Source organism: Zea mays, chromosome 1, assembly GCF_902167145.1.
Source record: "Zea mays cultivar B73 chromosome 1, Zm-B73-REFERENCE-NAM-5.0, whole genome shotgun sequence".
Classification (NCBI taxonomy): domain Eukaryota; kingdom Viridiplantae; phylum Streptophyta; class Magnoliopsida; order Poales; family Poaceae; genus Zea; species Zea mays.
The window spans coordinates 118,778,299-118,789,024 of record NC_050096.1 but is presented as its reverse complement, the minus strand read 5'-3'; the positions used below and the strand labels follow the sequence as shown (position 1 = coordinate 118,789,024).

The window sequence follows — 10,726 nt, the reverse complement described above, 5'->3', positions numbered from 1 at the left end:
TGATGCCCACAATGCTGCTGACACTATCACATGGGCGGAGTTTTCGACGTAGTTCAGGAACCATCATATACCAGTTGGACTGATGAAGATTAAGAAGAAGGAATTCCTATCGCTGAAGCAGGGAAGTATGTCAGTCAGCGAGTACCACGACAAGTTCATCCAGCTATCCAGATATGCACCTGATGAAGTTGCTGAAGATGAGAGGAAACATGAGCACTTTATTGAAGGACTCAATGGACCCCTGCAGTATGCTCTTGTGGCACATACATTTCCATCATTTTAGAGGCTGCTTGACAAGGCCCTAGCTATTGAACACAAGCGTGTTCAGCTAGGAGATTTGAAGAGAAAGGCTATATCCCATGGACAAGGAAGCAGCAGTGTTCGTCCATGCTACAGTTCACCCTAGGGTACACCAGTTCGCACTGGCGGAGGCCAGCGCCCAGTTCAGCAATCACCTCAGAGGACTCCACCGACTCGTCAGGCTACCCCCACTGGTACCCTGACGAAATTCTCAGGATAGAGTGCAGGCACTACTTGCTTCAAGTGTGGGAAGACTGGACATTATGCAAATGTTTGCCCACAGAGGATTGCTACTACCTAGTTCAGAGCAAGCAGCAGACTCCACGATCTGGCAAGGGATACTCTATTGCCAGGGTTAATCAAGTCAGTGCAGATGCTACTCCTGATGGTGCTGACATCGCACTTGGTATGTTTTATATTAATGCAATTCCTGCAACAATATTATTTGATTGTGATGCTACACATTCATTTATGTCTGCTCGATATGCCAACACAAATGGGATACCACTGCTAAATATGAGAAAACCAATGATAGTAATTACACCTAAAGGGCCTATTGAGGCAAATCATATGACACATAGATTGACATCTCTACAACTATTAAGCGTCATCTGTAGACTGCCCCCGCTCTCCCCTGCCTCCCGCGGATCCCGCACGCGCACAGCAGACAACCGCCGCCCGCCCGCCCGCCCGCCCGCCCGCCGCACGACCGCCCGCCGCGAATCCCCTCCCGCAATGCCCGCGGCGAATCCCCCGCGCGAACCGGCCGCCAGCAGCCGCCTCGAGCAGCTCGCACGCCCACCGCAAATTCCGCCGCACGACCGCCGCGAATCCCCTCCCACAACCCGCAACGCCCGCGATGAATCCCCCGCTCGCAGCGAAATTTGATATCCTCCTCCCAGTCTTGTCCTTCGAACGAAGCAATACCAGCCGCGCCATGGAGAAGATCTCCGTCGGCGTCCGCTTCCGCCATCCCAACCTGGTGGCCGCTAACATCTCTCCAGACAGTTCCGGCGGAGGCATCGACCACGAGTGGCGTATTGATGACTCCCACATTTCCCTCCTCCACCGCGCCGCTGGCCCCGTCCTTGGTGCCTCCTTCGCCTTCGGTATGGATCACGCTCCTCTTACGACGTCCCTCTCCTTCACTGTCGCTCTCAAACCCTAAACCCGTCCGCTCGTGCCTCCTTCCTTTGGCTGCTTGGTTGGTTGGCTCCGCAGACCACGTCTTCGACGGTGCGGCGACCAACGAGCGGATCTATGGCACGGTCGTCCGGGAACTCGTTGGCGCCATCGGCGGCGGATTCAGCGGCACCGTTCGCCGTTCTTCAAGACCAGCTGCGGGAAGACATTCACAATGAACGACTCCGATGCCGACCCGGGCATCATTCGCCGTGCGGTCCGCGACGTCTTCGACACCGTGCGCCAGGTGTGTTGATTGCTCGATTATCTGCTCCCCGAACAAGACATTGTTAGATTGGTTGATGCGATTGTTTCTGCTGCGCGTGAGTGATTTGTTGGATTGTCCTGTAGGCGGTCTTGTGTCTGCTCGTTTTGGAAACCACAACCGGTCTGACGGGCCTGAGGAGATCCAGTTGTAGGATGGTGGTGGCCTTGCGTTTCCTCGTTATGGGGTTTGTGGTGCCAAATCGGATGGAAAGCATAGTGCGACCTGTGATTTTGAGGAGTCCGGATTGAGTGCCTGTGGTTATCTGGGCGCTGAAGACATCATCAGCTTTGGTGGTTCTTGTGAAAGGTTGGACCTTAGGGACCTCAATGGTGGGATCTTCTGCGATCTTGCTGGAGAGGTTGGTTCTCTTAGTTGCTGCCACAACGATGGCGGGTGTGCCAGATTCATCAAGAAGACAAAGAGTGATGGATGGCCTGCTGGTCTTGAAAGGCCTAGCTCCGCTGCAAACCAGATAGAGAACTTCGTTGATGACTCAACTATAGGTGAAAGCAACCATGGAAGCGAGGTGGGGTTCACATATACGGTAAATGGTAATCTGTCTCATTCTGTAGTAACAAATGACTCAGACTCAGATGAAGTTAATGGGATGGTCAATGGCTGCAACGGTATGGGAAAACAAATATATGAAGTTAGTGCTGCTATTGGACAGGACTGGACCAGGAAAAACATGGATAAATGCACTATTGCGTACACAGAGAAGGAACTAAGGATTGGTATTGAGCGTGGAGTGAAACCCAAAATCAGATGGTTATCAAGAGGCCCGCTAGGTGAAGCAGCTGTCTCAAATGGCTTTCTTGTCACAAAGATACAGATGAAGAAGTGTAAACTCACTGGAGAAATAACAGTGTTTGAGGAATTCTCAATCACCATACCGCCAAAATCTACTTTGCTATTTCCGTGCCAGCGGGCAATCAGCATTGATGCTTTAGGTTGTCAGGTACAACATTTGATTGTGTTGGATGGCACTTGGGCAAAAGCACAGAAGATGTACCATGAGAATCCATGGCTGCAACTTCTGCCACACGTGAAGCTGGAGTCGGATAGGGTTAGCTTGTATAGTGAGGTGAGGCATGAGCCGAAGGCTGGGTGCTTGTCTACCATTGAGAGTATAGTTGTTGCCATGAGGAAACTGGGAGAGGATTCAAAGGGACTGGATGATCTCTTGGATGTTTTTGAGTCGATGATTGCTGATCAGCGACGATGCAAGGATGAGAATGTGAAGCAAAAGCTCAAGTCCTAATCATAAAAAGGTCTTATCATCATCAGTCTGTTACCTAACTTCATGATGACCTCTGGATGCATTTTTCAGTCTAGATGACATATATACGTTAATTCATACTCAGAATTTTTAAATGCCAAGATTTTGTAGTTATATGGTGTTTTCCATTTGAGCTTTATCTCATTTTTTCGATAAGGGCAGAGCATATCATTGTCAGTTTCACCTTCTATGATCAGATCTGACTCTTTTCTCATTATTGCTAAAGCTCTCATAGACAACTATTTTGTAGACTTGAACGTATGGTAGTCATTTTGAATGGGATGATGATACATCAGATAAGTAGTTATATAACACTGTATTGCTTCTGCTTCTATTCTCCTATTCTTAAAAAAACTGCTTACAATAAACTATTTAGTTGACCCCCTTTGGCCCTTTCACTGATCTTTGTCCAGTTATAATTGTAGTACAACAAAATTCCATGCCATGAAGTTTGGTACAACAAATCAAAAACTGAGTTGTTGAGAATTTTTCTATTGCCATGGGAATGCCTATTTTTCATCCTGCCATTAAAATTTTGTGCATCTCTCTGCTTCCACCACTTTTGGCTAACTAAAGATTTTGCCCCTTAAAATTATCATGATGAGCACGCAGCTGGAGGTCCTTGATAATTGAGATCCTGGTTTCTAATTAGCCTCCTTGCACAATAAGCAGCTAAGGCTGCCTAGAAAACTCCATGTTATGTTGGAGCTTTTGGCATTGAGCTTTTTCTTCCACTTGTTTTAATAATAACTTTAAAATTAAATGTGCATTTTAAATGCTTACCTGTAGTTCTATGCGCTGTCACATATCAGTAAAAAGGTCTAATCTGGATCAAGTGTGTTCTCATGGTCACATTGATTGACCAAATTGTGTATATTACATGGGATGACAAAGGTTTAGAATTTTAGATGTATTTTCCTGCCAACCTCATAGAAATAGTCCCATTATTTATAGGTCATAACTCAGCTAGAAATGGTATGGGATGGTGCAAAGAGTTCAATAGACTACGACCTGCAGTTATTAAATCATCACATACATACCTTAGCAATTTGAGCACCAAGCCTCATCTATGTCCAGATCATAACTCAACCGATGACGGAGTGGGATGGTGGAAGGAGGAGCATTTTAGTGCTGCAGATATGGATGGTGATGGCTTTCTAAATCTTACTGAGTTTAATGAGTATAACTTCTTCTCTGACCATGCAGTTTCTAAATCCCTTATTTTCTTATCCAACATTTATTAGTTTGAATTTCTTCATGCAGTTTTTTACATCCAGCTGATACTACCAACCCAAAGCGAATACATTGGTTGTGCAAAGAAGTCAGGTACAAGTTTCCCCTCAATTTTTCTATTACATGTTTGTATTCAAGTCCATTGTTTGCCTTATATTAGCTGATACTACCAACCCAAACCTGATAGATTTTTTTATATGCCAAGGCTTGATTTTAAATTTTATGGGTATTAATACATTATTTTTTATTGTCACACATGTTATCAATCAAGCAGTTTATTTAGATTCAGTATCTTTTATAGCATTTTCTATTCATTTTTAATGGAAAAGCTTTATTTGTGTCTGTCAAATTTCATATCTTCAATCGATTATTTGCTTTGCTCCCCTTTTCTGTTCCCCAAATACTATTTTGTTTTGACAAGAAATGTGGACTTATCCTTAAGTGAATGAAATACATATGTTTATTTTTCTTTTGTGCAAACTGATCTCCTAGAATTGTTCTTTTTCTGATTGCTTTATCTCTTAATTGGCTTAATAATGGATTGATGATGTCTGCAGGGTCTTCAAATGTGACAGTGTATTTAAAATGTGATTCTGTTGTCTTTGCATATTGTGCACTGTCAAATTGTACTATCTTAGTTTATGTTAGTGCACATTGTGCTTTCAGTAGTTTAAGCTGCATTTTTTGCGACTTCTCATATATGGTAGCTTCCTTTTTTCCCACACTAGCAAAACTGAATTTCATTGATAGTAACAAAATTAGAGTTTAGTATGTAACATTCAGAATGAAACACAAAACTAAATGGCCCACCCTGATACTGCTCGCCTAGGCAACAGCCATCACGGTGTTACAGCCTACACCCAATAGCAGAATATTCCACGCTAACAAGACAAAAATGCAAACGAGGGTTCCAATTAGATGGCTCTCGGCTTAACAGCACACAGGCTGAACTAACTGACGTCTCCTAGGCTTGACCAGCATACGGCACGATCTGTCTTTACTCTTGCGCCCGAGTCTTCATATCTTGCTGATGGAAGAGAAGAGCAATCATCTTGATGGTCTCTGCATCTTGAAGAACCTGCTTCTCCAGCTCCGACTTATGTAGCTCTGACCAATAAATAAAAAAAGAGCACATCACACATATAATCTCAGTAGGAGATTTAATCCTCTTTTTTGTCAAAGCAGACAGTTACAGCTTCAAGCACCATGTTCAGTCACATATTGCTTTACTTGAATGCAAGCTGCATTGCTCGTTGCTTTCTTCTCCATTTATTAAGCAAATTTGAGACGCCAGATGCCTTCAAAAGCACTTAAGAAATTAAGTAGTGTGCACATATATATTTTTTATTTAGAGATTTCCAGTCGTGGTGCAGAAAATCATGCTTCTTGTGCTTGTATCAGTTCAAAGATCCCATGCAAAATCAGAAATATAGAATACTTCAATTGAATTGAGTTAATTGACCATGGTCACACTAACTTCATTGTTTCTGGTCACTCCTAGAGTCTTAATAGTACTCATGTGAATAGTGTGCTTATTGATGGGTGTTAGTTTTGGTGAACTGAATACGAACAGCAATGCACCTACTTGCTCTTATTGCTTATTTTGTGATCCAGCTATGGTTACTAATATATTAATATGATTTATGACTATCTTGGTTATCTATCTGCCATTGGGCAGGCACTTAAAAATATAGTCTGCCTCATTCTTATTAGCATGGACTTCACAGGAATGTTGATCTGAAAACAATATGAAACTGCTAGGGTTACCAGTTACCAAATTGGTTTAACTGTTTAAGGGCAATACAAGTATTGACCTTTTATTCTATTTTTGGCTTCTTAAACATAATAGCTACTCATTAAAATACTGATGTGTGATTCTCTGCATCTAATTTCTGATTAATTTTTCAATGCAAGGATCTACCATGTGCAAACTTTACAAGAAGTGCTAAAGCGTGAATTTGGTACCTTCTCTGTATACTGTGGATATGTTAGAGCTTATGCGATATTAACTGTAATGCTTCTTTATTTGTGTTTGTTGATAGTAAGTTAGTGCAAGCATGTGAACCATATTTTGAGTTATGTGTTCAGCTATTGGAACTGACACTCGTCATTGTTTGATTGGTTGAACCTGGGTATGGTAATATGTTCTTCTAAGTTTGAAGTCATTCTCCTTTTCCACTATTTCTTCTTTCTTCACCGTGATGCATTTTTCTGTTGATTTTTGTGAATGCTAATCTAATGGTTGTAACTTCCGTCGGCAGAAATCTGTTGCTTCCCCTGGGCGTGGTATTCTGGCAATTGATGAGTCAAATGCAACATGTGGAAAGAGGTTATCATCTATTGGTTTGGACAACACAGAAGTGAACCGCCAGGCTTACAGGCAGCTTTTTTGTTTTGTTTTGTTTTGCCAAACTTATACAGCTGTTCTTTGAAATGCCTCACCAGGTGGCTACTGTTTTACTGCTATTCACATTATCTGGCCCTGTAAAAGCGTCAACTTATCTGGTAAGCAAAGTTTTTCCTTATGAGTTAGTAGGTTCAGCTGCAACTCTGTGGTTAAAACATCCAAAACTAACTATTTGTCACATTTCCTTAAAAGCTAACCATCGATGCTGCTGTTGACTTGGGTGCTTTATTGGCAAAGCCAACAATGAAATGAATAATAGCATTCCATTCTAGGAAAACAATTACAAAAATGCTTATTATGATAATAAAAGATTGTTTGCTGTAAAATATCCTCCAAGATTTACATGTTTTAAATAGCAACAGCTGGGTATATCTATCATGTTGCGGTAATATCTCTTATACTATCCCAGTTATGATTTTTGTAGTCAATTTTCTCCTTAATATACTTTTACATTTTATAGCTACTTATATTTGTCAGATTTAAAGAATGCAATGATTCTGCATTCAGGCTGAATTGCACTCCTTGCACTTTTTTTGCAGCTAATGCATGGAGTAGTTGGTCTCATCATGGGTACTGTTTGGAGGTGAGAAGTACAGAGGTTAAATATTGAAGCATCTGCTTTCGTCATCGACTTCTTTAACCCGCAAGTGATGACATTTTTTCTTCCTCTATAATCAGATTGGAGACCAACTGGATTGTCTCCATCATCCTCTGCTCCATTGTAAATTCTCTGACTTTGTTTTAGTACACGGCATTTTAAATGTCCTGACTTCTGTGTACAAACCTGTAGCCTCACTACAAACTTCTTCAATAATAGAGTTAGTCATGCATAAATTTATCGTTCTACATATAAGAATCAAATTGTCATCTTACAACATTGTTATAGTTGTAAATCTTATTAATCTTGGTGTTAGTTCTTGTCTTATCTTTGCGGAGGCTTTTTTAAAACGAGTAGTAGGTCCTTATACTTGTTAACTCTTGCACACGAGGTCTACTGCTCTCAGTACCATGAACACACTTACACGACACTACTCAAGAACTGCCAAATCATCAAAAACATAAGAATGTAAATGCTAACTGTGGACATTAGGAGCTCACACTTGACAACATTAGGGAAACCAAGTCTGCATTATAAGATTTAGGAATTTGAATGGTACTTGGAGACAAGTTTAAGGATCGTACTGAGCCCAACACTACAATTTGTCTTGTAGGTCCTGTGCTGCTGGGATTTTTTCCCATGGAGTTGAAGATGAATTTACGAGGTTCTGTCATTATCTTGTAGTATCATTTTTCCTAAAATTGCAATTATTTTATTTTATTGCTTTCACATTACAGGTGAGAAGAACTGCATGCAAATCATTAGGAGCGCTGGCAAAGTTTTCTACTCAGTACACAGAGAAGGCCTTGGACTTGTTGATGGACATGATGAATGATGATACAGAAGCAGTTAGGCTGCAGGCTCTAGAAGCACTATTTCGCATGGCAACATATGGATGTTTGAGTGTGCACGAGAAGCACATGCATATGGTATTAACTATGAACATACTCTGTTCACAAATGCATGACTGGTAGGTACAATCAATAATTTCTATTGTGTAATTTAAGATCTCCATATTTTAGTTAATAACATGGTCTTTAAAAACTATGCCCCCCCATGGAAAATGATGTTAATGTCCACCCATTAACTTTTTGTTTTGTTTCCTGTCATCTGAAGATCAAAGATCCTAAGAAACAGTTTCTGGTTTATGGGTCTAGCAGAGCCAAAAGTGAGCACCTACAACCCTTTTAAGTTAAGCAACACAAGTTGAATTCATGGGAGCATGTGTTTTGTTACCAAGATCCGTTGTATATACATATGACTTATCAATGATTTTCAGGTTGTTGTAACTATCCAGTATCGTACAACTGACCTGTTACCTAGGGGGAAACACTGCATGAGTGTTGTTGGTATCCTTGTCTGGTGAGCAAAAATCTATCTTATCTTTTGTTTCTCTTATTCGTTTGATTTAGTCTAGTCATTTCCTTAAATTATTTATAGATATGAGGCAGAGGGGGTGATTCTATTGCAGGAGGAGGGAGTGATTCTCCTGGAGGTGGAGGATGAAGTGGTCATCGACTTCAAGCCAACTCCAAGTGCCATGTCGACCTCTGCCTCCGCTCCCTGCACACATCCCTCCCAGTCGTCTTCAAGGTCCAGACCTACTCTCCGCTCAAGTTCCTCGTCAGCACGTTGCGCGGTGCCGTGTCGCCGCTTTCCTCGGTGTCCATACGCGTGGTGCGAGGCATCCCGCTTCATCTCTAATCACCTTTATGTGCACATCGTCTATATGTGACCTCCTTCTCCATATAATTTCAACAAATTTTACTTTTTTGGGCTCCGTGTAATTTCATTGGTAAAATCTCTACTACTTATTAACGCTTCAAAGTTAACCTGTCATTCCGTGTTATATATATATATATATATATATATTGGTATTATATGATCCCGTTGCAACGCACGGGCACTCACCTAGTTAACAATTATGGGAAGAGAATTTGGAGCTACTGCTATAATATCAGAGGCAAGCAGTATAGATCTGATCCTTGGTATGTCATGGTTAAGAAAGGCAAAGGCCATTATACAATGTGGTAGGGGTACTATAGAACTCACCAGCCCTAAAGGAGAAAGATTTCAAGTTCAAATTGCAGTAACCACCTCTTCCAAACGTGCGATGTTCTTTATACCTGAGGAGTTTGTTAGTAACAACATCCGTGTGGTTAGAGATTTTCCGGATGTCTTTCCAGAGGAGTCATCAGGGATGCCACCAGATAGGGAAGTTGACTTTGTTATTGATCTCTTACCTGGGACTGCTCCTATTTCTAATCGGCCATACAGGATGTCTGTAGAAGAACTAAAGGAACTTAAGAAGCAGTTAACAGAGTTACAAGTGGCTAGGTACATTCGTCCGAGTTCCTCACCTTGGGGAGCGCCGGTTCTGTTTGTACAGAAGAAGGATGGATCACAACGATGTGTGTGGATTATAGATCCCTTAATGATGTTTATAATGTTACTGTGATGAACAATTACCCGTTACCTCGTATTGAGGACTTATTTGATCAGATGAGAGGTGCTAGGGTATTCTCGAAGATTGATCTCCGATCGGGTTACCATCTGTAACACCTCAGGTGTTACCAAGACACTGGCTTCATACTTGCACTGATGACTTGTTATCACATGTGGTTAATTGGAGGAGAAGGAGCACCTAAAACCTTCGAAACATGGGTTAGCTAAGAAATGTTAATGACAAAAGCTTTACCCAAACATTTTGAACAATTGTCATCTTGAGCCAAAGAGGTTAAAACCCGAGACCCCTAAAGGCACTAGACTTCCAAGCAAGGGATCAGTGGATAAGTTAATCAAGTGGCCAAATCTTGATTCTAATCTTAACCAAAGTTTAAGTACACACCAAAACCTATAAAATGCAGAGGGGAAACATTACAAAAAGGCCCCTCAAAGACCCTAAATCCACTCCTTAAGTAGAGAGCACATTAGAGCTCTCTAATCTTCTCTAAGTCAAAGTTTAACCCTAATCTAAAGATCAGACGTGTTCACTTAGTAAATGGCGCCAAAACCACTTGGTCTGAATACCAAAAAGGTGCCAAACTACCTAAGGAAACCACTGGAAAAATTTAAACCCGAGCCAAAACCATTTGACATGATTTGACATCACTTTTGTCTTGGGGTGGACAGTGAGACAACCCAGATTTGGCGTCCGCAAATCTCCCTACCTAGGGCATATCTGCCATTGGAACTCACATACAAGAGATAGCCATAGGTGCCAGGAAGAGGTCTGCGCCGGATTTTTGCCAAGATTCGCACATTTGCGATCTCAGCAAGCTTTTGAACAAGGGCAGAAGAACACCTCCACGTGTTCGACACGCCCTGAACTCGCCAGAGCACGCCCAGCGCCCAAACCCGCGTGCCCCGCGCCGCGCCGAGCCACGCCCGTGTCCCCTGCTCGCGCCCGCGGCTATAAAGCCAGCCAAGGCTTCAGCCGTACGCCCCACGCGCTCTTGA

At 42.2% G+C, this 10,726-nt stretch overlaps 1 long non-coding RNA gene and 1 pseudogene across 1 annotated transcript; both read left to right on the top strand.

Annotated features, from left to right (window-relative positions):
- Positions 1 to 1,237: 1,237 nt before the first annotated feature.
- LOC103644878 (uncharacterized) lies at positions 1,238 to 5,841 on the top strand (annotated as a pseudogene).
- A 653-nt stretch (positions 5,842 to 6,494) lies between these two features.
- LOC109943440 (uncharacterized) lies at positions 6,495 to 7,415 on the top strand. The gene is made up of 3 exons (XR_002266199.3): positions 6,495 to 6,767; positions 7,209 to 7,252; positions 7,348 to 7,415. It is a non-coding gene; the product is annotated as an uncharacterized lncRNA (long non-coding RNA).
- Positions 7,416 to 10,726: the final 3,311 nt, after the last annotated feature.